This window comes from Mercenaria mercenaria, unplaced genomic scaffold, assembly GCF_021730395.1.
Source record: "Mercenaria mercenaria strain notata unplaced genomic scaffold, MADL_Memer_1 contig_4858, whole genome shotgun sequence".
Taxonomy (NCBI): domain Eukaryota; kingdom Metazoa; phylum Mollusca; class Bivalvia; order Venerida; family Veneridae; genus Mercenaria; species Mercenaria mercenaria.
The window spans coordinates 44,731-58,252 of NW_026463120.1; the positions used below are offsets into that span (position 1 = coordinate 44,731).

Below are 13,522 nucleotides of genomic sequence, written 5' to 3' on the forward strand. Positions count from 1 at the left end.
GATTTAACTGTCCGAGTAGAGGTTCAACAGTACGTATCTGTTTATGGTCAAGGGGAAGCAAGGACTAATTTTACTAAACTATAATAAAAGCTACTGTTGTAATACTGCTACACTACATTTACGAATAATATAGACTGGCATCAGTCGTTAGAGTCATTGTATGTAAAGCACCTGTCCATAAAATCAATTCTCTCTGATATCTCTTGCCTCTGTCTCCAACGACTGGACAAATGCGATTCTGAACCGGACAGATTTCATACTCGCTAGTAATCATCATCTCTTTAAGATCATTGCACGCGTGTTCATGATGTAATGTAACCTTTGGCTGACTGCCCCAAGAGTTCAGTAAGCAGTGCTTTGCTTTTATGACTTGGTGAGTAAGGTAGAGACATTTTTCAATTATAGGTGAAATTAATCCTGTTTAATCAATCAGGTTGTTTAAGGGAAAACAATATAAATATGATTTCAACTTTCCATGATTTAAGAAAGCATTTTATGTTGTATGTACTATGGAATACATGTAACGTTATAAAGGGTGTAGGAAAGGTTGTTCCAGCTGGAAAAGTAAATCAGCAAAAACACGAAATATCTCTGTTACTATCAAAGCTATTGACTTGAAACTTGAAATAGTTATTTACTATCACAGTCTACACCAGGAGAAATAATCCCCATAACTCTGATTGAATTTTGACAGATTTATGCCCCTTTTTAATTTAGAACGTTTTCGTTAAAGTTTTTGATAAAGTCAAATATCTCTGTTACTATCAAAGCTTTTGACTTGAAACTTAAAGTAGTTTTTTATTTTCACAGTGTACACCACGAGAAATAATCTACTTAACTCTGATTTGAATTTTGTCATATTTATGTCCCTTATTAACTTAAAACTTTTTGGTTAATGTTTTATATAACGTTCAATATCTCTGTTATTATTAAAGCTATTGACTTGAAACTTAAAATAGTTATTTACTATCAAAGGCTACACATAAACAATCCCCATAACTCTGATTAGAATTTTAACAAATTTATGACCCTTATACTGGCAAAGCTCTAATTCAGAGTCAAGCAGCTTGCTGTCTTACGGGCAGCTCTTGTTCTTGAACTGATAACTTTTAAAACTGTAATAAGCTACATTTTTCTTCTGAAATACAAAAATGATTATTCTTCAAGCTAGTATAGATTAATTGTCTAGTTTTTGGAAACGCTCGAAGTATTCATGGTGTCAATTTTTAAATAATGATGCAAATGGTACTTCCGGTCTGGTTAACATGCTAAAATATTCACATATACAAAGAATGAAATTCCTAATGATGCTTACTTTTCCTAATATATACCGAGATGTGCTACGCGTACATTTTAACCGGATTCGCGATTTGGTAAAAATTTTCAGTGCAAAAATAATCACGTCTGCAGTATTTGATAAGTAGTATTTTTATGAAATTAAGTTCAACTGTTGACAGAAATAAATGAAAATTAAGCGGTCAAAATAGTTCATGCAGGAAATATTTATTTTTTAATGCACATGGTTTTTAAGGATATTTCATGAAAACATGTTATAACACTTCACAGACAGATGAAAATGTAATGTACAATAATATGTAATTTATCCCCAATCAAATAACATACATACAAAAGTGTACCAATTAAATGTTGAATTCCTGTTGAGATAAGCCACAGTAAATGGGTGGGTGCAGGGGTCAGAGAAAGAGGAAAAGGGGATTTTGTAATGGGCCTGTGGACATATTTTTTAATAGAATGGAAAATGTAGGTTATAGACTGATGTCTACCCATGTCGGATACAATGCCTGGAAGTGCACATAGGATCTTCCTCTGCATTAAATGTCACCATTATAATTATGACATACACCGTTACAGGTAAAATTTCATACTACTTGTATTTCCATGTCCTTCTTTTAACTGACCACAGAAATGGTTATGACATAATAGTTATTTGAATTTTTAAATTGCGCAGAACGTCTGGCTACAAAAAAGTGTTCTTTTGTAAATCGAATTAGTAAATCGTAAGTAGTATAATGCGCAGTTTAAACTTTAAGTAGTTTTAAACGTCCATACTAATTTGTTATGAGACGTTAATTATTTATTAACTGTTACATGCAGAATTTGTTAATGGCAGCCTTGATTGTTATGATGCATCAATTTTCATTTTTTGAAAAAGTAATTTTCATTTGTAATGATTTCTTAAAGTCAAACTAGTGATTTCTAAAGCAATTTTAATAATATTATATTGAAAACATAAACTACTGACTCCTGTCATATTTTCTACAATAATGTAAACAAATAAAAAAAAAAACATTTTGAAAGATGTGAATGTTAAAAAAAGTTCTGCAGCAGCTATTCAGCAACTATAAATGCCTAACCAATTACTTCAGTTCTGCATGAAAAAGGCTTGGCTTTCTTTCAATTCTAGAGAAAAATCAAACATCTGGTACAGGTCATTTGAAACAGTTTTTTCAATTAATCTTGTTGCCGGTCAGTTTGTGGTGGCTATTGACTGGTGCTACTAATGGCTCTTCATGATGTTATATAACCTCAAAATCGCAATTTATAAGTCTGTTGAGATGAGCCTAGGGAGAAAATGTTTTTTCTGAGAAAATAATTTAGTGTCAGTGTGAAGAAATTAATATTATTACAGACTATTTGATCTCAACAGACTTTGTAAGTCTAACCCGGAATACTACGGAGATATAGGGCCCGTCTTATCAAGATACTTACGAGAATATTTCTCGTATCTTTCTCGTAAGTCTATCGCAACGTTCTCGTAAGTCTGACAGGTGTCTTATGAAAATTATCGTAGCTACGATATCGTAAGTTTCTACATAAAATCCTCGTAAAGTTACGAGAGGGTCAGGGGTCTCGTAAATATTTACGATATCGTAAATAAAATGGCGGCATCCGTGTGAGCAACCACGACGAAACTTTCTGTCGAAAATACTGCAGATTGTTCAGCAGTAAAACTTGATTTTCTGTGTACATGTTGCACAACAGTGGATGAACTACGTCATCGATCATACAAAAGCACGCGCTTTGGGTCAGTGCGACACGAAGCGGAAGCGAATGTAAAGGAAATATTGAGCACATAAATTCTGTTTATCTTCGCTATTTCCTGTGTTGACAGATCAATTGGAGGGACATGCTGGTAATAATTATTGTAGAAATATTCGGCTATTTAGGTATAATTTTATTAGTGTCGATATTGCAGACATTCATCATCAACGGTTATTTGGGGTCGACTCGTACCCTATTTACTTCGTATCAGTGTTTTTTGTATCATCTATATAATAAAAGAAACTGAATGTGCTTGAGACTTGATTTTAATATAAAAATAAATTAAATAGGCATCAATGATTTATATTCGATACGGACAAATGCCTGCAATCGAAGGGTATGTTTGACAGTATTGCAACTGTAACAGTCTCAGGAAAAATGTGCAGCCTCGACCGGGTTTCAAACCTCGGACCTTCTGCTTACCATGCCAAAGCTCTACCAATTGAGCTACCGAGGCCACCTGATACGAGAACCGCTACACACCTTCCCTCTTATTGCGAGACATTAGCCCTCCTGGCCAATGTCTGCCGCAGACTGTTAACCGAATTCAGATTCACACCCCAGCCAAACTGCTTTGCCCTGCATGGGCTCCAAGAGTGAGCATCCTGGACGAGCCCCCAAATGTAACAGTCTCAGGAAAAATGTGCAGCCTCGATGGGGATTCAAACCTCGGACCTTCGGCTTACCGTGCCAACGCTCTACCAATTGAGCTACCGAGGCCACCCGATACGAGAACCGCTACACAATTAATATGACCTGTCTGTATTGAACATATGTTTACTGGATAATAAAGTCAAGGAATTCTCTTGCCCTCCAATAAATTAAATGAACGCCGCCTAGCCTGCATGATTGTCATCAGGTAACCCAATGCCTAGTCGAGAGTCCTCTAGGGGTTTTGTATCTGGCTTGAAATCTTGATTTGACATATTTGTGATATTACATATGTCATGAAATGTAAGTTACAAATGAAACATTCTTATCACACAAGTTTGGTATCAGAGTTTATTATAATGTCTTTAAAACTATTTATGTTGCAGAATGCCAGAAGAAATTACAGACAACAATACTACTCAGTGCAGTAACCAGACCTGAAAAAAAATGCTCAATGCAAACTTTTGGAACAGAGTGCTGCATACATGGGCTTATACACAAACTGAGATTTTGCAAGTCAGCTGTCAAAGTCGTGAAGAGAGGTAATAAAAGGAATGGAATCCATAATACCTTTTAAACTGTTAAGCAGATATTTAAACCTATGACAAATATATGAGTTATTATTGAGATAGCAATTATAAAAAATAGGAAATAGCAAGAAATTGATTTTTTTTTTTATGTTCATGATAAAAAAGAAAAAATGGCTGCCAAATTATATCCAAAGTCATTATAACCCTTCAAAGGTAGTTTGTCGCATTAAACCAACTCTTTCTGTTTTCTTAATACATTTTTTGTATTGTATTATAAATAAAGTTCTAAACAGTGACATTTTTTTTGTAACAGATAGTGGACAATATTGAACAGAGTTGAAGTCCTGGAATCTCGGTCAACTGCGGTAGCAGCATGGCGTAAAGCAGACGTCTTGTTTCCCAGTCCAATTTCAGTCAGGTATTCTTGGTGGTATGTGACTAAAAAAGCCATTGAGTTTTTTTTCTTCCTCTTGAATTCATACAGTCATAGAACCATGAATGTGTCATTAAAGTTTATAAAATATTCAAAATGAAGTAATTATAAAATTCCTTCATTCTAAAGGTATATGTCTTTGTCTGAATTATAGCAGCAAATATATATATTCCTTCTTATCTTAGAGTGATAGAAATAAATGTATTGCACATTATAAATAATTTAATAATTCTTCATATTAAAGCAGATTTTATTGTTTGTTTCTGAAAAAACAGTTGACAGACCATATTACTGATATTACATTTTGTCATAACCAGCTTTAATAAACCAGGATAAGTTTGAACATTAGCTTTACTTTTTCAGGTATTAAACTGCAGTCAACACAGGTTTTTAGAGGTCTGCAAGTACAGAGTTTTAAATTGTGAAACAAAGTAAGTTATTTTTGTCTTTTTTAAGACCTGTAGGGCATATTTAAGACTTATACATGCTATACATATTCACTTTTACTTCTCAGAATTCATCATATAATATGTCATACCAGATAGCACACAGTACTGTTTGTCCATATAGAGTACACCTTTTATTTGCTTAAAAATATTTTGACTTTTTACAACTGATGTGGTATCAGTTGCCCTTTGTTGCTGTGCATTTGAAACCCACACTAGGTGTATAGCATTCTTTCATGCAGGAAAGTTATCCAGCTAATTTACATAGTGTTGGTTGTTAAAACAAGTGCCTGCTCTATCTTGCCTGAAATAATACCTGGGGTCTTCTGTCACCATTAAAAGCTTGAAAGTCATACTAAAAATAGTTTTGTCCCTTTTAAGTTCCTTACATTTTGATGTTAACAAGAAAGCAGTAACAGTACACACAACAATGAACTGAAAATATGCTTATATAGCTTGATGAACTAAATTAGATTTTAGCTTGAATTTCTACAATTTAAAAATTAATCAATCATGTTTATTAATGTGCCAGGAGTTTTACATATCAGCAGGTTTCTCAAGCACTACTAATAAACTTTGATAATGTGGCAGTTGACCTAAAGCCAGTGGACACTGTTTATTTTCCAATACAGGTAAATCCATACTTGCTTTACAATAGATCTATGACGGATTATCTTTGAATATCCCTGGACTTATTGGACTCAGCTGCCACATTATCAAAGTTTATTAGTACTTTATGAAATGCTTTCAAAGGTCAGTCACACATGTCTTCTTCATCATTATTTGATCTCACAGACAGGCCACATAGAGCTCTCTAGTTTTGTTTGTCAGAATTGTGCCTCTTTTTTAAATACACTTAAAGTTAAACATGGATGTATATGTGACAGCCCTGATTTTGAGGGTTTGGATAGTAATATTTTAAAATCAAGAGTTATATCCCTTTGTTAGTTTTATTGTGTTTTGTGTGCATTCATGTGCATTGACCCTAGGTCAAAATTTTCCCTCTGAAATGCTTTAATTTCATTGGATTAGTCTTTCATAAGATACCTGATCATTGTCTGTATAGTCATGTAACTGAATATTATGAATATAAACTAGCTATTTTTATTTAGGGACCAAGACTGTCAAAAATAAATGTTTAACATTAGGTATATGGGCATTTTCTCCAACAATTTAGGGGCCCAGCCCAAAATCTAGGGGCCATGGGCTACTGGGCCCCTGCTTATATATCCTTGAATACATGTATTGAGCTTTTTATTTTAAAACAGTTGAATTAATATTGGATTAAATACAGGTTTTTTATTTCACTCACTACAGTTTGTAATTATCAATTTAATGGTCTCATAAAGTGCTTAGTAAGGATTTTATCTTTTATGCTATTGGCTCATTCTGTTTAGACAGTTAATATTTTGTTTCATAAATGGCAGTCTTTCTTATATCATTGTCTCATTCTCTATTTGCACTATAAACCATTTAATCATTTACAGACCTCTAACCAGATCACAGTATGTGTGCGTGTTATGCTCTGCTGAGATATTGCTGTGACATAAGGTGGATTAAGGTCCACAACCTGGTATGCATAATTTGTATTTGTAACCTTTAATTATTTGCATAGCAATGTACATCTGAGTTTACACACTTCCTGAAGTATATGTATTTTAGCTGTAATATGCCACTACACACACATATATGTTTGAGCCTGAGATGTCATTATTTGATTAAGAGATATGCTTAATATGAACTGTACGCTATTTTGTGTAACAATTTTGTGTCTTACATTATTGTAAGTATTGTTTATATGTATTTTCAGGATGCGTTACTAAATACTATGGAGATACTAATATTAAGATAGTAAAACTACAATTGGTAAATTGCTTGTTGACCTTAACAAAGGAATGAGAAGAACTCATCCCAATAAACACAATTAGTTTTTACAGCCAATCATTATGGCATCCTATAGAAACTAAAAGAGTGGCATATACATATTCTATATGACTGTAGGTTGAAATTATTGTTTTGCTCATACCAAAGTTTTAAATATGGGTATTTGTTTTCATCTAGAGAAATTAAAATGAGGGTTGGAACAATCATTGGCCAGTCAGTTGAAGTAGTTGAGGGTGGTTCTTTACATTATTTGATGGAAAAACATGTATATATGTTTTTTTTTTAGGTATTATATGAGTTGACAACTGTACAAGACATCCAATTGAAGACAGTTCTGAGTGAGCAACAGCCCAAGACACCTTGTTAATGCTGCCCTGTTATCTACTGAGTTTCTACATACAAGTCGAGTAAGTACTTGCTAAACTGAATTCATTTGAAGCTTTTTTATCTTGACTGTATGAGGTATATGGAGAGCTGTCCTACTTGCCCCGGCATAAGCATCCATGTCTACACCTGTTAGTACAAGGTGGATTTTCTTCAAACTTAAAACCACATCATATGACACGAGGGACAAAACTCTGGCACCAGTATTCCATGAATTATATCGCTTTTGTAATAAAAATTCCAGGTTAAATTTTCAGTGCACTTTTCATTCTATTAATCATTAATTGATTAAAACTTGAAATACATTGCAGTTGTTCCACGTCATCTCCCACATCATAATGACACAAGGTCCCAAAAAAATACACAAATTTTAAATGAATTATGCCAAGTTGTACTTACTTAAAGAATGAATCTGGGTCATGTTGAGTCAAAAACAAGGTCACAAGGTCGAATCAAAGAAAAGCTTGTAAACACTAGAGGTCACAGTTGTGACTCAATCTTTATGAATTTTGGTCAGAATATTTATCTTGATGGTCTCTAGGCTAAGTTTGAAACTGGGTCATGTGGAATTAAAAATTAGGTCACTAGGCCAGATCAAATGAAAATCTTGTCAATACTTTCAGAGTTAACAGTTTAAGTTGGAACCTGATGAGAATTGGTTATAATAATTGTCTTGATAATCTATAGGACTGGTCAACTTTGAATCTGGGTTATCTGGAATTAAAAACTAGGTCAATCTTCATGAAACTTTGTCAGGATGTTTATCTTGATGATCTTAATGCCAAGATTGAATCTGGGTCATGTGGTTATAAAAACTAGGTCACTAGGCTAGATCAAAGGAAAATCTTGTTAACACTGTAGAGACCACATTTTAAGTTTGAAACTTATAAAAATTGGTAAGAATGCTTGTCTGAACGAATTTTAGGTCAAGTTTGAATATTGAATATTATTGTTCAAAAACTAGGTCACCCAGTCAAATAAACAAAAAAAAAAACGGGTGTATGTGCAATAGGGGCTGCGTTTTTGAATGGATATTGGTGAAATTTTATCAGAATTAATTTCTTGATGAAATCTAGATAAAGTTTGAATCTGGGCCATCTGGGGTTAAAAACTAGGTCACCTGGTCAAGTCAAAGAAAAACATTGTGTCTGCAATAGGGGCTGCATTTGTCATTTGATGTGCATGGAACTTATTCAGAATGTTTGTCTCCATCAAATCTCAGATGATTTTTTTATCTGGGTCACCTTGGATGAAAAACTAGGTCAGCAGGTCAAATCAAAGAAAAGGTTTACACTCTAGGGCCTACATGTTTGATTAAATCTTTATACAGCTTTGTCAGAATGTTTGTTATCAATAAGTCCTAAATGTTGTAGAATCTTGGTTATGTGGGGTCAAAAATTAGATCACTAGGTAAAATCAAAAGAAAAGCTTGTTTACACTCTAGAGGCGACTTTTTTGCTCCAATCTTCCCAAAACTTTGTCAGAATGTTTGTTTTCATCAATCTTGAATGAGTTCTAAATTGAAGCATATAGGGCCAAAAACTAGGTCATTAGGTCAAATAAAAGAAAAAGCTTGTTTACACTCAAGAGGCAACATCTTTGGTCCAATCTTAATGAAAATAGATCAGAATATTTGTTTCCATGAATCACTAGGTTAAACATCTTTACACTGTTATGGTAAGTTACTCAGGTGAGCAACCTTAGGCCATCTTGTTACTTAAATGTTAGGTAAAAGTTTTATTTTGATGAACATTCACTCTTCCTCTGTTATTATTAAATGGTTTTAATTCAAACTTAAGATAGGTGTTTGGCATCACCACCCACATCACATGACACAAGGTCCACAACTGGCACCAGTATTTCATGAATGGGGCCACCATTTTAGCTCACCTGAACTTTGTTCAGGTTGAGCTGTTAGTGAAGGTGGATGGTTCGTTGTACATCGCCCGGCTTCCTGTGTTAGTAACTTCATTTAAACATCTTCTTCGATGAAAGTACCGGTCAGAATTACACAAAACTTGGTCAGTAACGTCCTGTCATGGACTTTTAATTAAGTAGTTTTCTAAGATTCTTCTTGATTTTTAGTGGCCATCAAAAGCTAAAGGAAGAAAAACTTTTAAATGACTTCTTCTGATGAATCGCTTGATGGATCTTTATTAAATTTGGTTTGTAGCATTAATTAAAGGTCCTCGCCCAAGTTTGTTCAAAGTGAGGGCACTTGGGTCCCCTTTTAGGGGCAGCTGGAGGCTAAGCTAAAAATAGAAATACCTTTAACCTACACTTGTCATGAACAGCTGAATGTATTTTCTTCAGACTTGGTATATACAGAGCTAAAAATAGAAAAGAAGTAGATAACTCCTTGTCTTGAAGCTAGTTCAGATGTGATCAGTACAAACCCTAGTTGTGCATTGTGCATGTTAGGGTCTTACCCGTATCCTGCTAATTTTCTATAATGAATTAGTAACAGTACCATTAACTGTAAAAAGGGATACTTATGAAAAATAAACTGACTGAATCGTAAACAGTACAGATCATGATCAGATTGCATGGATGTGCAGGTTAATTATGATTTACACTGGTCGCAAAGACAGAAACAGTCGTGTCCAGCATGATAAGTGTTAACATATATTCTGCTGAGTTATGGAACTTTGTTTTTCGTTAGCTCACCAGAGTACAAAGTGCTCAACGTGAGCTATTGTGACCTGGTCATTGTCCGGCGTCCGTCGTGCATCAACATTTGCCTTGTGAACACTCTAGAGGCCACATTAGTGACCCAATCTTTATGATTCTTGGTCAGAATGTTAGTCTTGATGAGCTCTAGGTCAGGTTTGAAACTGGGTCATGTGGGTCAAAAACTAGGTCAGTAGGCCAGATCAAAGGAAAAGCTTGTGAACACTCTAGAGGCCACAGTTATTACCCAATATTTATGCAACTTGGCCAGAATGTTTGCCTTGATGATTTCTAGGTCAAGTTTGAAGCTCGGTCATATGGGGTCAAAAGCTAGGTCACCCGGACAAATCAAAAGAAATACTTGTGAACACTTTAGAGGCCACAGTTGTGACCCAGTCTTTATGAAACTTTTTCAGAATGTTTGTCTTGATTATTTCTAGGTAAAGTTTCATGGTTTCCGAAAGATTACTCATGAAAGGCTTGACCGATTTAATATTTTTGGTTCACAAGTGTAACATTAGAAAATACATGTCAAGTTTGAAATCGGGGTCTGTAGGTCAAAGGTCAAGGTTGTATTGACCCTGAACAGTTAAACGGTTTCCGGATGATAACTTAAGAACGCTTGCACCTACGATCATGAATTTTGATACACAGGTGTAACATCATAAAATGCAGGTTAATTTTGACTTTGATGTCTGTAAGACAAAGATCAAGGTCACAGTGACTCGGAACAGTTAAATGGTTTCCGGATGATAACTTGAGAACACGTTTGGGCCTAGGATCATGAATTTTGATACACAGGTGTAACATCATAAATACAGCTCAAGTTCTACTTTGAGTTCAGTAGGTCAAAGGTCAAGGTCACAGTGACTCGGAACATTTATATGCTTTCCAGATGATAACTTGAGAACGCTTGGGCCTAGGATCATAAATTTTAATACACAGGTGTAACATCAAGAAATACAGGTCAGATTCAACTTTGAGGTCAGTAGGTCACAGGTCAAGGTCACAGTGACTCGGAACAGTTAAACGGTTTACGGATGACAACATGAGAATGCTTGAGTCTAAGATCATAAATTTTGGTACACAGGTGTAACATGATAAAATACAGGTCAAGTTTGACTTTGACGCTAGTAGGTCAAAGGTCAAGGTCATAATAACACAAACAGTTACGTTTTCCAGATGATAACTTGAGAACACTTGGTTCTAGGTTAATGAAAATTATAGGGAGGTTGGTTATGACCAGCAGAAGACCCCTACTGATTTTTAGAACAGTAGGTCACAGGTCAAGGTCACAGTGACTCGGAACATTTAAACGGTTTGCAGACAATAACTTCAGAAGGCTAGGATCACGAAACTTAATAGGGAGGTTGATCATTACCAGCAGATGATTTGTATAGATTTTGAGTTCCAAAGGTCAAAGGTCAGAGTGACCCGGAACATTTAAACCTTTTCCAGACATAACTTGAGAACGCTTGGGCCGAGGATCATGAAACTTCGTAGGGAGGTTGATCATGACCAGCAAATTACCTCTATTGATTTTGAGGTCACTAGGTCAAAGGTCAAGCATGTTCACTGTCGACATTGGCTTAGTTCTGTGACAAAGACATATTGTGGGGGTATAATTCATTACTCCGGTGACAACTCTAGTTTTCATTAACATTGATCTATAGCATCATTGTAAGGTCATCTCTCAAATTTGTTCAAATGAGGGCACATGATCTGTTTTATGCTTTTATACTGATCACAAATATTATTATTCATGATTCTGTGTGTCATAAATATATTCACTGGCATATGGTGAAGATCTTGGACCTTCTTAATTCGTCCGTCACATTAGCTGGTGTACTCAATTGCTCTTACAGTTACCATACATGGTATGATTAGGCTAAAGAAGTAGATGATCCCAAATGTTTTAGGGATTAGTATGTCAAGGTCATACAGATCAGAGGAACAACCCATCATTTGGGCATACACGTTCTTCAAGCAGCTCTTATGAATATGTGTATCTTGACTGATTTCTTTATTTTTTTTTCCAGGTATCCATCAAAGATTGGCCATGGTGTTTACAGAACTGAAAGCCAAGCTGTAATTTTTGAAAATTTATGATAAAGTTCTAAATGGAAATACAATTTGAAAAGCACAGACAACTTCTTGTATTTTTAAGCTACCACTTAACCATAGTGTTAATTGATTGATTACAGACATAAATGTATGCTGTGAAGTTCAGTTTAAAGTGACTAAATATAAACGCTGTAACAGGAGGATTAGTCAATAGCTAAAAGGTCAAGCTCTAAGGCCATGATTTACAAGCTTTTGTGTCTCTGAATTTCGTATAGGGAGAAGATGTCAAAAGGTCGTATTTATGCCCAACCATGAAGAATATGTGGTGAATTGTTTTGCTCATTGTTTGTCTGTCGGCATCGTTTTAATAGGAATGGTCTCTGTCCTGACGTTCGTCCGTAACATTTCTATCGCTAAGTATATATCCTAAACCCTTCCAAGGATTTTCATGAAACTTGGGTCAAATGATCACCTCATTAAAACAATGTGCAGAACTTATGAGTCAACCGTGTCTGCTCTGTATCTCCTTGGCCCCTTGAAGGACTTTTATGAAATTTAGGTCAAATGAACATCTCATCAAGATAATAGGCAGACCTCGCGTTGGCTCAATGTCAAAGGTTTGAGCTCTGTATCTCCCAAACCCCTTGAATCATTTTCATGAAATTTTGGTCAATTGATCACCTCATCAAGACAATTTTAAGAACTTATGAGTCAGCCATGTTAGCTCAAGGTCAAGGTCACAACTCAAGGTCAAAGGTTTGAGCCTTCATTTTGGGTCTGCTCTGTATCTGCTAAACCCTTTGAAGAATTTTCAAATTTTTAGATGTTGTCATTTTCAAATTCATAGATGTTGTCATATAATTAACAACGTCAGTGCTTCCACCCATTGCCATCAACCCTTTCACTATCTATATCAGCGGCGGCGGACAGCTGTCTTTCAGATTGCTTTGTCTGATCAATAACTAGATAATACTTGTGCCTACAGTAGTCAAACTTCATGGGACTATTACCTGTAGACAGCAGATGACCCTTACTGTTGTTGGGATCAGTGGAATAACTTTCATAGTAATTTTGAGACTGTAAACAGTTTCAGACCAATATTTTAAGAGTGCGTTGGCCTACTGACGCTAAGCTTCATAGAGTTTCTGTGGTAAGTAGACTTCTATTGTCACAAGGACGTTGAGACTGAAAACTTTTTCTGCAGTATACTTGAAGAGTGCTGTAGCTGACAGATTTAGAACTACAATATGATTTCCTGTCGTCATCAAATGATCATTACGGGTCAGTTGTTTGAAGGTCATGGTGACCTCTAGACTTAAAATGTTCTCCGGCCAATATCTGAAGAACCCTTTAGCCTACAGCCTTTAAACGTCCTAGGGAGATTGAATGAAAATGAC

The 13,522-nt window shown here is 35.2% G+C and overlaps 1 long non-coding RNA gene across 1 annotated transcript; it reads left to right on the forward strand.

The window, feature by feature from the left end:
* Positions 1 to 5,036: 5,036 nt before the first annotated feature.
* LOC128554238 (uncharacterized) lies at positions 5,037 to 12,206 on the forward strand. Its single transcript, XR_008369559.1, has 4 exons — positions 5,037 to 5,108; positions 6,611 to 6,696; positions 7,294 to 7,414; positions 12,101 to 12,206. It is a non-coding gene; the product is annotated as an uncharacterized LOC128554238 (long non-coding RNA).
* The last annotated feature ends 1,316 nt before the right edge of the window (positions 12,207 to 13,522 follow it).